Here is a 19,244-nt window from a genome sequence, read left to right as displayed (position 1 = left end):
AATGAGACTCAAACAAGTGTGCATATCTATGCAGTAGGTTACCCAAAAACCAAGCATTGGCCAATCCAATAGGTCTAACACTAACCAATAGCATTTTGGCAATTCTTTTTATTCGTCATGGTATTCACAAAAGTTTATTGTTAGGAAGCTGCTGTCCCCTCGTTCACTTTAAAAAAAATATTGGCTAAAGGCAAAAGGGTTTTTTTGGTCTAAGAAACGTACACATTACCATGGTACACCCGGGCACTGAAGGTAACACATTGAGTGTGGATGTGCTCCTCGTGAAAGGGTAGCACGATGTGACTCATAGCAAAGTCAGTCAATGGCTGAAGTGGGCTAACATTGTCCCTTGATGCATGATGGAGTGGGTGACAGAAAAATGTGACTGATACCAAAACACAGACTAATGGAAGAAGCTTAGCTGAAAACCACTTTAAGGCAGACAAGGAAGTAAGAAGGACAAAAAAGGAAGGATGGAAGAAAGTTAAACAAGCATTTGCAATGCAATACAGGCTCCCTCTCCAAAGGCTTGGACCCCGTTAACTATTCAAATTCTGTCTCTCACCCTAAACTACTCCTTACGGGCTTGTAACGGCCGCACTCCTTCTGATACCCCTGCTAAATACACCTATAATAAACCAGGACAGATGTCTCTTCTTGACTATATACTGGTGGAAACAAGGCTGTGGTCTCTGGTCATTGATTTTAACGTTGTTAAAAGAGCAGACAGTGACCATAACGCTCTTATTTTAAAATTGGGTCTACCCTATAGCTGTGGAAGCGATGTTGCATCCTCTGAAGGGAACAACGGTAATCTCACCGTCTCTAATGATAGACGTAGAGTTAGCTGGCACAAACTATCTGAACATCCTGAATTATTAGGGAATCTCTGTAATTCAATTCTACCCATGTTCAATGAGCTCGCAACACTTACCGGCCAACCTTCACCTCAAGATTATCTATTGTAACTAGAGGAACTTAATAATAGGATCTCCCTGACAGCGGCGGTGAGGGTAGCGGGGGCGGTCTCCGGCTCGTTCCTTATAGGTCGAGGCACCCGGCAGGGATGCCCTCTTTCACCTTACCTGTTTGCCTTGGCAATGGAGCCGCTGGCGGCTTGGGTGAGGATGGACGCCCAGTTGAGAGGAGTGGAATGGGTGGGGGGCCCGTCCGACAGAATGGCGCTTTATGCCGACGACGTGCTTTTCTTTCTTACGGACCTCAATAAATCGGGGCCGAGGGTCCTTGATATAATGCGCATCTTTGGTGAGGTCTCCGGCCTTACGCTCAATGTGCAGAAGTCGAAATTGTGGGTCCTGGGCGACAGTGGAGTCTTGGGTCCTTGGGCCTCGGCCCTTCAGGAGGCGGTGGGAGGCCTTAAATATTTAGGCGTATTTGTAACGGATGTACCGGGAGTCTCGTGGTCCCGCAATATAGTACCGGTTTGGGACAAGATACGGTCGGATATGCAGATGTGGTCTAGGATGCCATTGAATGTCTATGGCCGTTCGGCCATCTTTAAGATGGTAGCTCTGCCCCGTATTCTGTACCAATTACAGAATCACCCGTACCCTATTTCAATGCAGTGGTTTCGGCAGGTGAACTCTGCTTTGGGTCGGTTCTTGTGGACTGGGGGAGCAGTGAGAGTGGCACTCCGCACCTGCTTCCTCTCGACCTACTGTGGGGGGCTGGCCACATCTGATGTCCAATCCTATTATCAAGCGTCACACCTACTAGTTCTCAATGAATGGTGGTACGGGGACCGAGGCGACCCGGCCTATGCCCTAGAGAGGTATATGATGGACCCGGACACGCTCCATACTATCTTGTACTCGGCGGGTATCCGGAAAAGACTCCCGATGGTCACTCAAGTAGTCTTCAGAGTGTGGCGTGACGCTCTCCGCCGAATGGGATGGTGGAACAGACTGACGGGGGAAACCCCGCTATGGCACAATGGGAGGTTACCGGATTTAGCTTCCCTGCGGGGCTTCGAGGGCTGGGACGCTATCGGCATCTCGGCGCTGGGCCACGTTATGAAGGGCTCGGTCCTCAAGTCCTTTCAGGCATTGCGGGATGAATACGACATGCCCCAATCCCAATTCTTCAGGTATTTACAGCTTCGACACGCCCTAACCCCCGCAATAGCGGACTTAACGTCCTTGCCGGAATTCAGCCCCCTGGAGGCTAAGATATTTATGGGGGAATTGGAAACAAAGAAAATTTCAAACATATATCAAACATTAGTTACCCACTGTTCCCCTTCTCTTGATAAATTGCGGGCGGTCTGGGAGGGAGAGCTGGGGGATTTGGAAGAAGAGGACTGGAGAGAAGCCCTGGAGGCCCCTAGGGGAGCAGCGATAGCGGGGCGCTTGCGCTTCATCCAATTTAAATACCTACATAGGGCGTATTATACGAGGGAACGACTGTGGAAGGCGGGGCTGATAGCCTCCCCAGATTGCCTGAGGTGTGGAGGTGCAATAGGCTCCTTTTTACATACGGTATGGGAATGTGTGCGGTTACAGAGATTCTGGACCGGAGTGTGGGACTGTCTGGAGGAAGTACTGGACTGGGAACTCCTGCGCACACCGAAGTTGGGCCTCCTTCATGCCATGGAACAAGTGGGGGGAACTATACACAAACGTCATTTGCTTCGCCTGGGCCTCACGGTGGCCAAAAGGGATATAGCCCAAGCCTGGAAGGCCCCCAAAGCTCCATTGGTGGGGGTGTGGAAATGGGGCATGGACTTTAACATGGGACTAGAACTCCCGGTATTTGAGGCCAGGGGCTGCCCCAGAAAACATTATCAGATCTGGAAGAGATGGGCGGACTACAGGGGCCTTCTACTGGACCCTCCAGCGCCACGAACCGCCGATACGGACCACATACATACTGCCCCTGGGTGAACTGAAGCACACGCTGTTATTATGATGGTTAGACTGTATCTGGACAATGTAGACACCGTGCGGGGTGGAGGGTGGGAACCGGGTTGGGACACGGGGGGGGGGGGGGGTGAAAATAGGGGAATGTTGATTGAATATCTTGAACTTTATTACTTTTATATGCACATTGTCTCTCTGTTACTATGGGAGCAGTGTTCCCTTTGTATTCTGTCAACTGCCAAACTCCAATAAAATTTTGTTCTGAAAAAAAAATAATAGGGTCTCCCATACTTTGGCTGAGCTACTGAATCCACGGGTAGCAGGGAGGACCAAAAGGGCTTCCCATAGCTCCTGGTACACGCCAGCCTGCAGGCGGGCGTAACAGGAGCTTTTGTTGGCTATTAAGGACAATGACAGAATACAAATCAAAATTAAGAGGGTAGATTACAAGAGGATAATTAACTGTGCCAAGGAAGAATGGGACCACGAAAAATGGTCCAATCTTTCATTGGCACTGGAAGCTAAGGACTTCTGTAAATTTTGGAACATAGTAAATAATGGTAGTGGTGAGCTGAAAGGAGCAATCGAACCGAACATAGCCCCTGAAGCCTGGGAAGGGCACTATCGGGTTTTATATTCTCCAGAGGGCCTCGCCGATCACACAGTGGATCCTGCGGTTCAGGCCGCTGTGATATCGCACCCTGAGGCGACCGTGTTTAGGGTCCAAGAAGTTTGTAATGCCATCTCCAAACTTGCCCCTGGGAAAGCCCCAGGCCTGGACAAACTTCCAGGGGACCTCTTCAGGCAGGAGCCAGGAATCTGGGGTCCTTATTTTCAGATTATGTTTAACGCGATTCTGAGAGGCATGACGGGTCCCTGTACTTGGCGGGGCGCAGAGATAGTACCCATATTTAAAAAGGGCTCACCTCTGCTCCCATCCAACTACAGATCGATCAGCCTCATTGACGTTCCCCAGAAGATTTTTGCCAGACTCATACTGGACCAGATCCAGGATTGGATGGATGAGTCGGCAATTCTCAGTCCCTACCAGGCGGGGTTTAGAAAGAATACCTCCACTGTGGACCAAATTTTTCGGCTCCAACTTTTATATTGGAAAACAGTGAGAATAGAGGGTGGCAGCCTCTATACGGTATTTGTATACCTTCGCTCCGCCTTTGACCTTGTCCCTAGGAACAAACTTGTGGCTGTCCTTCTTGATCTTGGCATACCCACACACCTTTTGATGGTCTTGATGAGGCTCCACGAGGTAAACTTTGGGCAGGTCAAGTGTGGTAAAAATGGCTCACTTTCATCTAGATTTCCCGTTGACAGGGGGGTAAGACAGGGCTGTGTCCTTGCACCGACCCTGTTTTGCCTCTATGTCAACGGAGTAATCAAGCATCTCAATGGAGTCTCCCACAACGATGCTCCAAAGTTGGCCGACAATAGGGTACCGGCAATTATGTTTGCCGATGATACCCGTCTGCTGTCCAAAACCCCTATGGGGATTCAGAGATTACTGGATGGTTTTCAGGATTTTTGCACCATTCGAGGCCTGGAGATCAACTCTTCAAAAACTAGATTTATGATTTTCAACCCCCCACGAGTAACCAGGGCAAACCCCAGCCTAGGGAAGACACCCTTGGAAAGGGTCAGTATCTTTGATTATCTCGGGGTCACACTAAATGAAAACCTTACCTGGGGCCCCCAGCAGACAAAAGCCCAGCTAAAACTGGCCCAACTTTCGGGTGGGATCCTCAAAGTATGTAATAAATCTACAATCAAACCTCTGAGACCACCCATTGAGATCTATAAGACAAAAGCCAGGGGTGCTATTATGTATGGGGGTGAACTGTGGGGTTACTCACCGAGGTCTGAAATCACCATGACCGAAAACAAATTCCTAAGAGGGTTATTAGCTCTACCATCGGGCACACCACTTTTTCCCCTTAGGCTCGACCTGGGTAAAAGAAAGATACACGAAGAGCTAGCACTTAAACCCTTGAGATTTTGGCGCAGACTCTGGAATACCCCGGAGCTGCTACCCTATAGAGACGAACTCAAGGAGATGTTTTATTTTCCCGGCTCGGGGAAATTCCCTTGGCTCGCCTACATAAAGAAAGAATTCATAAGGTTAAAACTTCCGGAGCTTTGGTTTAATCCAGAACAGGGTTGTATTAAACTTTCACGCACCCAGCTCACGAACGTTCTTCGTGTAGATAGTCTCACCACTTCCCAATGCAACCCACATACCGGTTCTATAACAGCTTAATTTCTCCTGGTTAAAGATTCTTATTTTTATGAGGAATTTTTAGACGATATCTACCCACTTTTGGCAAAAAAACTTAATGTGCAGTGGAGGCACGGTGTTTTACCGCTCAGAGCCTTTACCTGCAAGTGGTCAACTTCCGCCCCGTCCACTTGTCCAGCCTGTAAATCTGCCATTGAAAAAGAGTTGCATGTGCTGTTTTTTTGCCCAGGTTACTCTAAGGCCAGGAACTACTGGCTGGTTCCCCTATGCAAAAACTTGGGCCTTCGAAGATGCATGCAGGCATTCAGAATATTAAAAACTGACACAACAGCAGTGATTGTATTCGCCATTTCAAAATGTTTGGCTACTATGTGGTTTAAGCGTAGATCATTGATTGAACACACTTAATCCTGTTCTCATAGCACATGTTCTTATATTTATTGTTTTAACATTTTAACTGCGGCTGATACCTATTTAATTTGTATAACCTTTTGTGTCGCTAAATTCTGTTCAATTGCTTCTTACACAATGAATTTATACTGCTATTAATATTACAATGTTTTATTAATCACTGTTTCTTTTATGGTGCACTGCCGAAATAAAGATCTTTTGAATGAATGAATGGAAGAAGCCTTGCTGAAAACCACTATAAGGCAGACATGGAAGTAAGAAGGACAAAAAAGGAAGGATGGAAGAAAGTTAAACAAGCATTTGCAATGCAATAGGCTCACATTACTGAAAGTTTGAGCTATTGGCATTGCAAATATAAATGCAACCCAAATAGCTCAAACTTTCAGGGAGAGTAAGATATGGAACCAACGGCCAGTTAACGGATAGCTTTCGGGTAGAGAAGGGGATCAGACAAGGGTGTGTTCTGGCCCCCTTTCTTTTTACCCTGTATACTAATGGGCTTGAGGCCGCTTTGCTAGAGGGCACGGATGATCTCCCAGCCATTGGTCGTCGGCATATTCCAGCTTTATTATATGCCGACGACGCATTTCTCCTTGCCCGAACCCCAGTACAGCTTCAACGGGTCCTGGACAAGTATTGTTCATTTATGGCTGGCTTGAACTTAAAAATAAATATTAAAAAAACTTATGTGATGCATGCTGGCCCAAAATATAGAAATCTGAAGACAATTTGCGTCAACAAAGAGCCCCTTGAACAAACACTAACATATCCTTACTTAGGAATTCTAATTGATAATAAGTTCAAGTGGAGGGAAGCCATTAATTCTCGCAAGCTAGTATTTCTTAGGGCTGTAGCAGCGCTCAAATCCTTTGCACAAAAGCTAGGGAAAAAACCACCGACAGAAATGATTAAAATATATAAGGCAAAGTGTATAAGCGCAGCAACCTATGGGGCAGGGGTCTGGGGAGAAGCTAACACGGACCAGCTTCAATTAATTGAGAATTCTTTCCTAAGGTACTTGCTATCGATGCCGAGAAGCACGACTACATATGGATGCCATAACGAACTGGGATTAGACTATCTCTCGGATATAATAAAAATCCAACCAGTCATGTTGTGGCGGCGGATTTGGGTTACGGAGCAGTGCCACCTGACAAGGGCAATTGTGCAGGATTGCCTAAAGCTTGATAATATGAGGAGGATCAAATGGCTGGCCTATGTTAAGACCTTCCTTATGGACATGGGCCTTGAGAAATACTTTGAGGATCCCCCCGCAATAGTGGACATAACAAAAACAAAACTAAGAACAGCTTGCCTCTCGCACTTGAGCGAACTGCGCCTTTCAAAGGAGGCTGGGAAAACATCAGTCCAACACTGTCTATTAATCCAAACTTTGCCCACAATTCAACCATATCTAAATTACAGTATAAGCCAATATGGGAAATTTTTGTTGACCCGCTTTAGGTTCAATTTGCTACACCGTTTGCTTTCCTTCCCTCTCCAAAATGATTGGTCCCCAAACCTATGCCCTTGTCCTTGTGATTCCACCTCCCCACAATCTACCATTCATGTGGCCTTTTTTTGTAAGTTTTATACGGTTCCGCGTAAGAGGTGGGTTGTTCCTATTCTGAGGGTAATGGGGCTGCGGCAGTGCCGCCCAGCATATTTGGTTCTCCAGCATCTGGAACATGAATTGATTGCTAAATCGCTAGTTTACTTTTTTTAATTCTGTGTTAGACATCGTTGTAACCTATGACGTTTGTTCGCCTATAGTACTTTGTGATGACACTAGTATGAGTTGAGTGTTTCCTGATTAATCTCAGTTTAGGATGAAGAAGTTTTAAATAATGTATAATATCTTAAATTTTTCCTTCGTATATCCGTGTAGAACTAGATTTTAAAAATTGGGTAGAAACTAAAATTGTCTTTTACCATTTTATTTATTTATGTAAATGCTGCAATGTATTTTATGTACTTTTATGGAATTTCAATAACTACGGAAATCCGAAAAAAGACAAAATTTGAAAATTTGAATTTGAGTGTTGCATGAAACAAACACAACATTTCTCTGCAAAATGTCTGTAATAGACTCTCACATCACCCGCATTCAAAATTAATGAAAGGGAAACGGTATTGTAAACATCTGTTTAAAATTTGCTTCTGTTTGCTCAAACTTGCTATCTTTTGACGAATATGCTATGTGTTCCTCGAATACACAGTCCTCTCACCAAGACTTTTTAAAGAGCTGCAATATATATAGAAACATATATTTATAACAGTAATGTAGGTGTGGTCGACTGGGACCTAGCAAAGCACACGTTATCAGGGAGAAGACGTCACTTTAGCTGTCCTAAACACATGCAGGATTCTGACCACACAACACTCTAATACAATTCATGCATTGAGTTGTCATTCCTGTTACACCAAACTTAGTATATTGGTTTACGCCATTGCGCTGACACCTCTCTTCAGGTTTTGGAACATTTAACTTTTTCTGTAAGGATTATGAGCCTTTTAAACGTAGACAACTAATACCCATTCTTTAAAAAAAACTATGGCTTGCACCAATATAGATCAGCATTTTCTTTTCTTAGTAAGATGTCTGTTGTAGGTTACTCTTTGGGGGGAGGGGGTCTAAAAAGTGCACTGTGCAGGTGTAACACAATTACATTTTAGGCCCTTTTGAAGCAATCTTTTGCACTTTATATTTTAGGGGTTGTGTTTCTCATTTTAGAAGACTGGTAAAAGATGTGACGAGTTATGTCATGGTGACTCCTCCTAACCCAAATAGATATGTATTATTTGTGAAATTAATTTTTTATGATACTGACGTATATTTCAATGCTTATGATTATTTGCAATAATCAAATAAATACTGACTGTACATCCTACAGCCTCTTACCTCCCATGAATATCCAGCAATACTGTCACATATATTGTCTCACTTTGAAGTCAGTGAATGAAAAGTAAATACCAAGCTCCCTCGAATGACAGAGCCCTATCTCTTGAATGCACAGCAAATGGCATAAGAGAAGAACAAGATCTAAAGTCCTGTTTACAGAAAGCGAGTACTCGGAAGGATACAGTAAACAAGGGTGTGTTCCACGGGAGGGACGAACTCAAGTTGGACAGCGAAAAGCAAATAAAACTAGCAAATAGGAAGCAAGCAACTTTGAGTTACTATACAATGGGTGGAATGCGTTCCCATGGATGCTTTCAAAATGCCCACAAGTAGTAGTTAGCAAACCAGACAGCAAAGGGGTAGGATTCAAACTAAAGAAGCATTTGCAATGCAATAGGTCTCGCATTAGGAAAGTTTGAGCTATTGGTATTGTAAATGACATTTTTTTTATTTATGTGTTGGTTTTGAAAATAGTGAATTTAATAGCTTTGTCATTTACAATGCCAATAGTTTTAACTTTTGCAAATGTGACACCTATTTCATTTGTAATGCAATATGTGTTGTATTTACGTGCCATAGATGTATTGATATTACAAATAGCAATAGCTTTACATTTTGTTAATAATTAATACTTAAATAAAAGTTATTGTAATTAATAATGACAATAGCTTATACTTTTGTAAATAACTTTTGTGAAGATTCTGTTCATTGTATTTTATTGTGACGAAAATCTAGGAACAGAAGTGAAATAACATCTTTTTGTCACATTTGTAATAAAGCTTGAAACATTGAGAGAACATATTTGAACCAGTTGTTGTTGAATAGTTGCACAGATTGATGCTGTGGTGGCGCTGAGTGATGTTTTGGTGGGGAAGAGTGATGCTGTAGCATTCAGTGATGCGGTGGTAGTGCTGAGTCATACTGTGGTGATGCGATAGATAGAGGGAGGGCGATAGATAGATCGAGGGAGGGTGATCGATAGATAGTGATGGCGATAGAGTGAGCGCGATAGACAGATAGAGTGAGGGAGATAGACAGATCGAGTGTATTTATGTTGCATTGAGTAGAGTGTAAGTATGAGGTGTGTAATTATATGGCACTGAGTGGTATTATGTGGAGTGTATTTACGTTGCATTGAGAAGAGTGTAATTATGTGGCGTATAATTATGTGGCACTGAGTGGTAATATGGGGAGTGTATGTTGTATTCAGTAGAGTGTTAATATGTGGCGTGTAATTATGTGCCACTGAGTGGTATTTGGAGTGTATGTTGCATTGAGTGCAGTGTAATTATGTTGCATATAACTATGTGGCACTGAGTGATATTTGGAGTGTATGTTAAATTGAGTGCAGTGTAATTATGTGGCACTGAGTGGTATTTGGAGTGTATGTTGCATTGAGTGCAGTGTAATTATTTGGCATGTAATTATGTGGCACTGAGTGGTATTGTGTGGAGTGTATGTTGTATTCAGTAGAGTGTAATTGTGTGGCGTGTAATTATGTCGCAGTGAGTGGTATTTGGAGTGTATGTTGCGTTGAGCCCAGTGTAATTATGTAGCATATAATTATGAGGCAGAGTGGTATTGTGTGGAGTGTATGTTGCATTGAGTGCAGTGTAATTATGTGACTTGTAATTATGTGGCACTGAGTGGGATTTGGAGTGTATGTTGCATTGAGTGCAGTGTAATTATGTGGCACTGAGTGGTATTTGGAGTGTATTTTGCAGTGTAATTATGTACCACATAATTATGTGGCACTGAGTGGTATTGTGTGGAGTGTATGTTGTATTCAGTAGAGTGTAATTGTGTGGCGTGTAATTATGCGGCACTGAGTGGTATTACAAGTGTATGTTGCATTGAGTGCAGTGTAATTATGTGGAGTGTAATGATGTGGCACTGAGTGGTATTTGGAGTGTATGTTGCATTGAGTGCAGTGTAAAATATGGTGTGTAATTATGTGGCACTGAATGGTATTTGGAGTGTATGTTGCATTGAGTGCAGTGTAATTATGTGGGGTTGTGTGTGTGTGTGTGTGTGGGGGTGGGGGGTGTGGGGTGTGTGTGTGGGGTGGGGTGTGTCTGTGGAGGGGTTGTGTGTGTGTGTGGGGATGTGGGTCATTCTCTCAAGAAAAAACAGATATAAGTGAATGTGTGAACATTAGTCGAAACAGTAAACAACACTGCGAAAAATACAAGCATGAAAAATGTGAAATCCTTGAAGTTGCATAAAAAGAACGAGATAGCTACATTCCCTAAATGTGTAGTACTCGTGGCTGCTAGAAGATGAGGTCTGTTGACGGAAGGATTGCCTCCGGTTACTTCCCCTTATGATGAGCAGGCATGGAGAGCAACGTGCAGCAGAGCAACAGGCCAGAGGTTGGGGAGAAGAATTTTTGAAAAATCTAAAGCAAGTCAAGGACGAAGAAGCACTGGGCAGGAGGAAGGAGCAACAGAGAGCAGGTCTGGGCAAGTGGAATAAAATGCAGCACACGAAGAAGAGAGAGCAAATGGGGTGAGGGGAGCAACATGGAGCACTCAAGGCGAGGGGTGCAGGACTTTAGTGGAAAGAGAGCTGCACACGAGCCCTCGTGTTTAGCAAACATGAAAAACTCCCTACACACGAAACATTAAAGCACCTTTCTTTAAAACTGTGTTTGTTTGTTTTCTTTCCTTTTTTTAATATATTTATTTAATGGCAGCATCTTCTTTACGGAGCCGTCTAAACAGCAGCCTAGGCTGCACTGACCCATGGAACTTCAGGAAAGCTGAGCATCACTATGAGGGTAGACAGCCCATGCTGTAAGCTGTCGGCAACGGAAAACAAGCTGCCTTTGAAGGAGGACAGACAGCGCTGGGAGGGGGGCTGATTCACGAGCAGATGGGCCTGTTTATGACCTGCGGAGCGCGTGAAGTGGCTGGTGGGAAATGTCTTGCTTTGTGGGAGGGGTAGGGGGAGTGGGGCGCGCATGAAGTGGCTATTGGTTTGAAGTCTGATGCCGAGACACAGACAAATGGTGTGCGATGTGCACGCGGGGGGCGAGGGAGTGTGAGGGTGTGTGTGTGTGTGGGGTTGTGGGTCATTCTCTCAAGAAACAAGAACTGAAATATGGGGGCTGTTCAAGCGCCTTTTTAAAAAGTTATGAGCTGTACGTGGCACTATACAAACATGCAAATACTGGCGGCTCCTCGCCAAGTGGCTCATTTGGGGCTTTGCATTCCACTAGACGCTATACAAAAATAGACAAGAAGTAAAAGCCAGATGTAGCGTTTCATACATTATTTTAACTGTAACTAACTAAAGGATGAAAGGGTCCTGTAACAGCGATGCCCTTCTGACACTGTATTGCTTTACAAAGCTAAAAGGCCGCACGTCTCTTCTAATGGCAAGAGTAACCAGTGTCAGGTGTGTTAATGCAGGCCCTTGGGATGGGGGGCAGGACAGGCAGAGCTCTGTGGCCCGGGGGCGGCAGTTCTGCGGGGTGGCAATGAGTGAGGCGTGATGGGGTACGGGCTGAGCCTCTCCAGAGGAAGGACGTCTAGGGGAGACCTTAAAAAGAGACAGCCAGGAGCAAAGGTAGAGAAACCAGGGAGACACGGAGAGAACAGAAGAGGGCGGGGAGGGGGAGAGCGGTGAGAGGAGGGGAGACCAATAACTCAGGAGAAAGAGGATAAGACAGAGGTAAGGGACAGAGAGAAGAAGAGAATGGAAATGGCGAAAATAGATAAACGGGAGAAAGAAAACAGTGAGACGGAAAGTAGAGTGAAAAGAGTGAGGCATGGTAAAGTAGGAGAAATGGTGGAATCGAGAAAGAAAAAAGATGCCAAGGCAGGGGGAAGGGGAAGAGAAAGTTATGAGCTGTACGTGGCACTATACAAACATGCAAATACTGGTGGCTCCTCGCCAAGGGGCTCATTTGGGGCTTTGCATTCCACTAGACGCTATACAAAAATAGACAAGAAGTAAAAGCCAGATGTAACGTTTCATACATTATTTTAACTGTAACTAACTAAAGGATGAAAGGGTCCTGTAACAGCGATGCCCTTCTGACACTGTATTGCTTTACAAAGCTAAAAGGCCGCACGTGTACTTCTAATGGCAAGAGTTACCAGTGTCAGGAGTGTTAATGCAGGCCCCTTGGGATGGGGGGGCAGGACAGGCAGAGCTCTGTGGCCCGGGGGGCGGCAGTTCTGCGGAGTGGCAATGAGTGAGGCTTGATGGGGTACGGGCTGAGCCTCTCCGGAGGAAGGACGTCCAGGGGAGACCTTAAAAAGAGACAGCCAGGAGCAAAGGTAGAGAAACCAGGGAGATACGGAGAGAACATTAGAGTGCAGGGCGGGGAGGGGGAGAGCGGTGAGAGGAGGTGAGACCGGATAACTCGGGAGAAAGAGGATAAGACAGAGGTAAGGAACAGAGAGAAGAAGAGAATGGAAATGGCGAAAATAGATAAACAGGAGAAAGAAAACAGTGAGACGGAAAGTAGAGTGAAAAGAGTGAGGCAGGGTAAAGTGGGAGAAATAGTGGAATCGAGAGAGAAAGAAAAAGAGATGCCAAGGCAGGGGGTAGGGGGAGATAAAGATGTGAAACGGGGGAGAGGGAGAGGAGAGACAAATGGAAGAGAAACTAAAGCAGAACAGACGGGAAAAAGGAGAAAGGTGGAGCTATGAAGGCCGTGGCACACCTGGTGGGAAATAGGTTCATGTATTCAATAAAAAGCGAGTGAGGGAAGGGGCGAGTGAAACAAGGAAGAGAAGAACGTATGAGGTGGGGGACAAAGGGACAGCGGAAAACAAGCTCTCGGCATGGGGGTGGGCGGGGGAGCTGCAGCCTTTGAAGTCTGATGCCGAGGCACAGACAAATGGTTGTGCGCGATGTGCATGGGGGGGGGGGGGCGGGGGAGAGGCAGCCTTTGAAGTCTGATGCGAGGCACAGACAAATGGAGGTGTGACGTGGCTGGCGATGGCGTGCACACGCATTGCTCCCACGAACTGTACGCGATACACAAGTTTGGTAGAGTTTTTGAACTGCCTACTATAATCTCGCCTATTTATCCCTGCGGGATAGAATAGTCGAGACCTAAAAAGAAGGCAAAAAGAAAGAAAGGAAAGAAAGAAAAAAGCAAAGAATAAAGGTTAAGGAAAGAAAAGAGAAAAGAAAAAAGGATAGAAAGAAAAACTGAAAGAAAAGGGGTTTCACAGTATCAAATATTGGACACAAAGACCGTCTATGTGGCTAGGGGCAGACCCAGGGCGTGGACGAAGATTTGGGGTCAGTGGAACGCATATCGTGGAGATATTTGTACCCCTCCCTTGGTTGACACTCCCGATGTTACCTTATCTCCCTAGGCTGGCGTTCCCGAAATTTTTCATGCTGTTTTAGGATTTTCCTGTCCTCCCCGCTGTCCCCCCCCCCCCCGGCCTTGCCGAGTCCCATTGATTGTGCTTTCGTCTTCCTGATTAGTGGCTTTCCCCTCCGCCTTCTGGGCTGACTTGATTAATGTGCATTCGCCTTTTTTAGAGTTCGTTGTTTTTTATGATTAATACAGAAAATTGTTATGTCCTGTCCTATGTTTTGAGCAATAATTGGTATCTGATTTGTGCCTGGCCACGGAAGTGATCGTTTGCTTCTTATGTTGTGCGTTGCTATTAGCGGCCAGCCCGTGTGGTTGTGGGCCCATCTCTGTAATTCTTATTTGATTGCTCAATAAAAGTCTTTAACCAAAAAAAAATAATTAAAAAAAATATTGGACACAAAAACACAAATTACACCCCATCTATGTTAAAAATAAAAGTGTGATGCAAATGAAATAAGATAACATTTGTTTTTCTTCCCGGGCAAACTTTACTAAAGAACCACTGGTGAAACCAAGTCCAAGAACACCATATGATATGCTGTGGAACAGCAGCAGTCCCCTTCGAAAGGAATTTACATTTGCATTGGGAGAAAGGAACTGATAAAGCTGGAACGTGCAAGGTGCTCACTTCAAATGCGCCCTACTATCACGTCAGGCAACACTGATGCTGAAGTAATTAAACAACCTTGTTTATGGATGTGCTCATTGTGAAACAGCAAAATGCAGTCACTCAACGCGACATTAACCAAAGGCTTAAGTAGGCGGCCCCATGTGTATGCTGTAGTGGTGGAAGCAAAATGGGAACGACACAACAATAGACCAATAGGAGAAGACAGGTGGCTGAAAGTCCCTTTAAGAAAGAATATTAGACATATTATTTTAGTAAAATCAAAACGTCTTGGCTAACGTCAGACCTATAAAGATTTAAGAGTATAGAAATAAAAGAGAAGCATTGAAGTATCAAAGCTAGAGGGTGCACCAGTGCCCATTGTCCCATTCAAAAGTAAATATTTGTTGTTCACAAGATGTTCTAGAACACAGGGTCACGACAACCCATGAGACTACAGGGCGTGGACTTGAAACGCCAAAACTGGGGGTTGTGGAAGAAAATAGATAGATAAAATGTTCTTGCTTCTATTTTATTTGAAACCATCACAATATAAAAGACATCAAAAGTAAACAGTTAAAGGAGCATGTTCAATTGATCAATCAGTCAATCAAGAGTTTGTAAAGCCTGGCTTGTCACCCGTGAGGGTCAGAAGCCGCGGGGTCGGAGGGAGGAGGGCACAGCGCGGGGGCTGGTGATCAGTCGAAGGGCCAGGTCTTCAGATCCTTCCTGAATTGGGTCAGCAACGGGATTGTCTGAGGTGGAGGGGCAGGCAAGGTGTTACAGGTCTTGGTGACGAGGTAGGATAAGGATCTTCCTCTGGTTCTGGTTTTGTGAATCCGTGGAAGGGGGCCAGGGCAAGTTGAGCAGAAAGGAGTTGTCTGGCAAGTACGTGGAACGAGAGGCGGTGGTTCAGATTTGCCAGTCCTTCATAGTGGAGAGCTTTGCAGGCGTCGGTAAAGAGCTTGAAAGTGATTCTCTTGTTGACTGGGAGCCAGTGGAGTTGTCTGATGTGTTGAATTATGTGGCTGCGGCGGGGGATGTCGAGGACCAGTCTGGCTGCGGCGATTTGAACGTTCTGTAGTTTCCTGTGCTGTTTCTGGGTGACGCTGGCGTAGAGTGTGCTGCCGTAGTCGAGTCTGCTGGTGATGAGTGCATGGGTGACCATCTTTTTGGATTCTGTGGGGATTCATCTGAATGTCTTTTAAAGTAAGCAGAGCATGTGGAAACATGAGGGAGATATTATTATTATTATAGTTTTATAGAGCGTGCAGTGGCCCAACAGGGTTTCCCGGTACTGAGCAGAACAACAAACAAGCCACAGACTGCAAATGATAGCACAGGATAAGGAGTTATACTTGGCTATAAAGGAAAGTCTTTAGATGCTTGTGAAAGGCTAGCAACGAGTGATACATCCTAAGTTCCATTGGAAGAGAGTTCCACAGTTTTGAGCCAAGGTAAGAAAACGAGCGGACTCTCACATGAGTAAGATGAAATCTGGGTACAGAAAATAGAGAAAGGCCAGCTGATCTCAGCTGTCGGATGGGCATGTAAGCTTTGACCAGACTTGGTATGTAGAGAGGCGCCAAATCATGTTTGGCCCGGAACATGATACAAAGGACTTAAATTTGATACGTTTATTTATCTTGAGCCAATGAAGTTTATGAAGTGAAGGTGAAACTGAACATGTAGAGGTAACCGGAAAAGGAGGCGTGCAGCCACATTTTGTACGAGCTGCAAGCGATGGACTGAAGCTTTATCAGAGCCCAAGTACAATACATTTTCATAATCTAGTCTGGAAATTACCAGCCCCTGCATTACCGTTCTCTGGGCTGCAGGTGGAATTAACCAGAGCATTTTCATAAGCTACTTGAGAAACGCTAAGCAGGTCACAGTGAGCCCAGACACCTGGGCTTTAAGGGAGAGATTGTTATCAATAGGAAAACCCTGGGTCTTAACTTTAGGGACCGGAGCAGATAAAGTTCCAAAAGTGTCAGCCCAACGGTTAATTGCCCAAAGTTCTGGGTTGTTTCCTGAACCTTGGGTATACCGCGTTTCATTGTGAGAAAGGAGTCCAGTATGATGCAGATGTTGCTTACGTGGACCGTTGGGGAGGGGGCATCTCAGTGCGGCGGGCCACCAGGAGTCGCCACAGTGTGAGGGGGCAGATCCCAGGATGAGTACTTCGGTCTTGTCCGAGTTGAGCTTGAGGCAATTATCTTTCATCAAGGTGGCAACGGCCTTCATCCCGCTGTGAAAGTTGATTCTGTCAGCTGCGGATTCGTTGGTGAGGGGGAGGATCAGCTGGGTGTTGTCGGAGTAGGATACAATGTTGAGTCCGTGGTTCCTGGCGATGGTCACGAGGGGGGCCATGTAGACGTTGAAGAGGGTGGGGCTGAGGGTGGGGCTCAGGGAGTAGCCCTGGGGCACCCGCAGCTGATATCTTTAGGTTCTGAGAGGAACGGAGGTAGTCTGACTCGCTGTGTTGAGCGAGTAAGGATGGAGTGGATCCAGTCCGGAGCCTTGTCGCAGATGACGGCGTTGAGGAGTCTCGCGATTAGGGTGCGGTGAAAAACAGTATCTAAGGCGGCCGTGAGGTCCAGTAGGATGAGGGCTGCGATTTCGCCCTGGTCAAACGGGAGCGGGTGTCATCAATGGCGGTGAGGAGTGTGGTCTCAGTGCAGTGGTTACTTAGGAAGCTGGATTGAGAGAAGTCCAGGACGTGGTTCTCTTCGATGAACTCTGAGAGCTGGGCGTTGATGGCCTTCTCAATGACCTTGGCTGGAAGAGTAGGAAGGAGATGGGTTTGAAGTTCGAGGTATGTCGGTCGGCGGAGGGCTTCTTCATCAGGGGGTTGATCTCAGCATGTTTCCAGTTGTCGGGGAAGGTGGCGGTTTCAATGGAGAGGTTGATGGTGCTGCAAAGTTCTAGTGTGGTGGTTCTTCTGCGGAAGATGTGATATGGGCATGGGTCCAATGAGGCTCCAGAGTGGATGCTTTTCATGGTCTTGAGTGCATCATCTGTGGTAAGCAGAGTCCAGTTGAGCAGGGTCTGTTGGGGTGCAGGGAGGTTGAGTGCGGTGGTCTTGGGTGTCTAAGTGGTCATAGATTTGCCTGATCTTGTGGCGGAAGAAGGTGCTGAGTTTGTTGCAGAGGTCTTGGGAGGGTGAGACGTCTGTGGTCTCACTGTTGGGCCTGGCAAACTCATTGACGATGGCGAAGAGCTCTCTGCTGTTGTGTGTGTTGATTCGGTCTTGGAGGGCAATTTTCTTTGTGGTTTGGAGGAGGAGGAGGTGGTGCACGCTGACGGTTGTTTTGAGGGTTGAGTGGGTTTCCAGGGATTTGTTGTTCCTCCATCTCGTCTCATGTTGCCTGCTGGTGCGTCCGGACTCATGGAGGGCGGGAGTGAACCAGCTAGGTTTCTTGGAGTGTTGCTTTCCTGGGGTCTTCTTGAGGGGTACCAGAGTGTCGGCGCAGTTGGAGATCCACTGGTGAAGGTTGCGTGTTGATGTCGGTGGTGTGGTGGTGCTGAGGAAAGGGATGAGATGTTCATCGTGGCCTTGTTCTAGCTACAACGGGAGGGGGGTGAGGGCTGTGGTGTACGGTGGGAGTGTTGAAGTGTGGTGGTCGGTCCAGAGGAGTTTGGTGGTGTGGCTGTAGGTGATGTTCCCACTCGTGGAGAAGACAGGGTCGAGCATGTGTATGGCTGTGTGCGTCAGGCTGTGACTAGCTGCTTGAGTCCGATGTTGGCAAAGTTCTCTAAAAAGGGATGCAGTATTTTGGTCACTGGGGTTGTCCAGATGGAAGTTGAGGTCACCGCATAGGATGTAATCGGTGGATGCAAGAGCCTGGGGTGCGATGAGGTCTACAATGGGGTTGGTGAAGGACGGGAGGGGACGGGAGGCCTGTATACGAAGGTGCTGCGAAGGATGGTGTTGGGGTTGGTATAGAAATGGAGATGTTGTCGTTCGGTCGTTCAAGTGAGAGGTCAGGCAGAGTGTGTTCTTGTGAACAATGGCGATGCCTCCTCCTGGTCGGTCGGTGCGGTCATGGCAGGTGATTTTGGGAATGGCGGTGGTGATGTCTGACCCAGAGCTGGGGTTGGGCCAGGGTTCTCTCAAGGCAATCTCGGTAGAGGTGGCGTCAAGGAGGTCCCAGATTTCTGTGACACATTTGTGGAGGGAGCGCTTGTTGAGGAGGATGCAGTTGAGCTGGTCAGGTGCGTTTTTGGTCGGTTAGGTGGCGAGGGGAGCTGGCATTTTGACGTGGGCGAAGGGGTAGCTGTAGTTCCAGCATGAGAAGAGTCCTTGGGTGTCCTTCAGTGAGGCGAGGTGGCAGGCGGTGTGGCAGCCTGTGTTAAGGGCGAGGAGGGTGCTGGCGTCATATCGGTGGAAGGTCTGAGATCCAGGCTTCGTGGCACTGGGCGGGGTCTAGGTGTAGACGGACTTGCCTTTGGTGCGGCTGCATAGAGCCAGCATTAAGCACTGTGTGCAGGGCTGAACACCTGGGAGGCGGGAAACGTGGGGAGCAGGAAGGGTCACTAGGGTGGGGCGGGCTGCGGGGGATCGCAAGAACGACAGAGTGCAAAAAGTGAAAAGTGCAAAAAGCTAGAAGCAGTAGAAAGGCAAAAGAAGCAGAACAAATAGAGACAGAAGGGCAGTCCAGCAGCAGAGCAGTGACCCTCTACCACTAGACCACCAGGGATGAGGCGCAGGTGGGAGCCTACAGGTGGAGGAGGGCCTTGAACTTCTGACCTGAGGATCAGCAGCAGCAACGGGGGCAGCTTCATGGGGCTGGATAGATAGAATGCTTTCCCCTGACCTTGGTACAAAGTCCCACATAAATTGG

The 19,244-nt window shown here is 46.5% G+C and overlaps 1 protein-coding gene across 1 annotated transcript in view; it reads right to left on the bottom strand.

The window, feature by feature from the left end:
- NFX1 (nuclear transcription factor, X-box binding 1) overlaps positions 1-19,244 on the bottom strand; it is a 1,119,153-nt gene that overhangs the window by 829,388 nt on the left and 270,521 nt on the right. The window lies entirely within an intron of this gene.

This window comes from Lissotriton helveticus, chromosome 4_1 (assembly GCF_964261635.1).
Source record: "Lissotriton helveticus chromosome 4_1, aLisHel1.1, whole genome shotgun sequence".
Taxonomy (NCBI): Eukaryota; Metazoa; Chordata; class Amphibia; order Caudata; family Salamandridae; genus Lissotriton; species Lissotriton helveticus.
The sequence above is the reverse complement of the archived record's forward strand: the minus strand, read 5'-3'. Positions and strand labels throughout refer to the sequence as shown.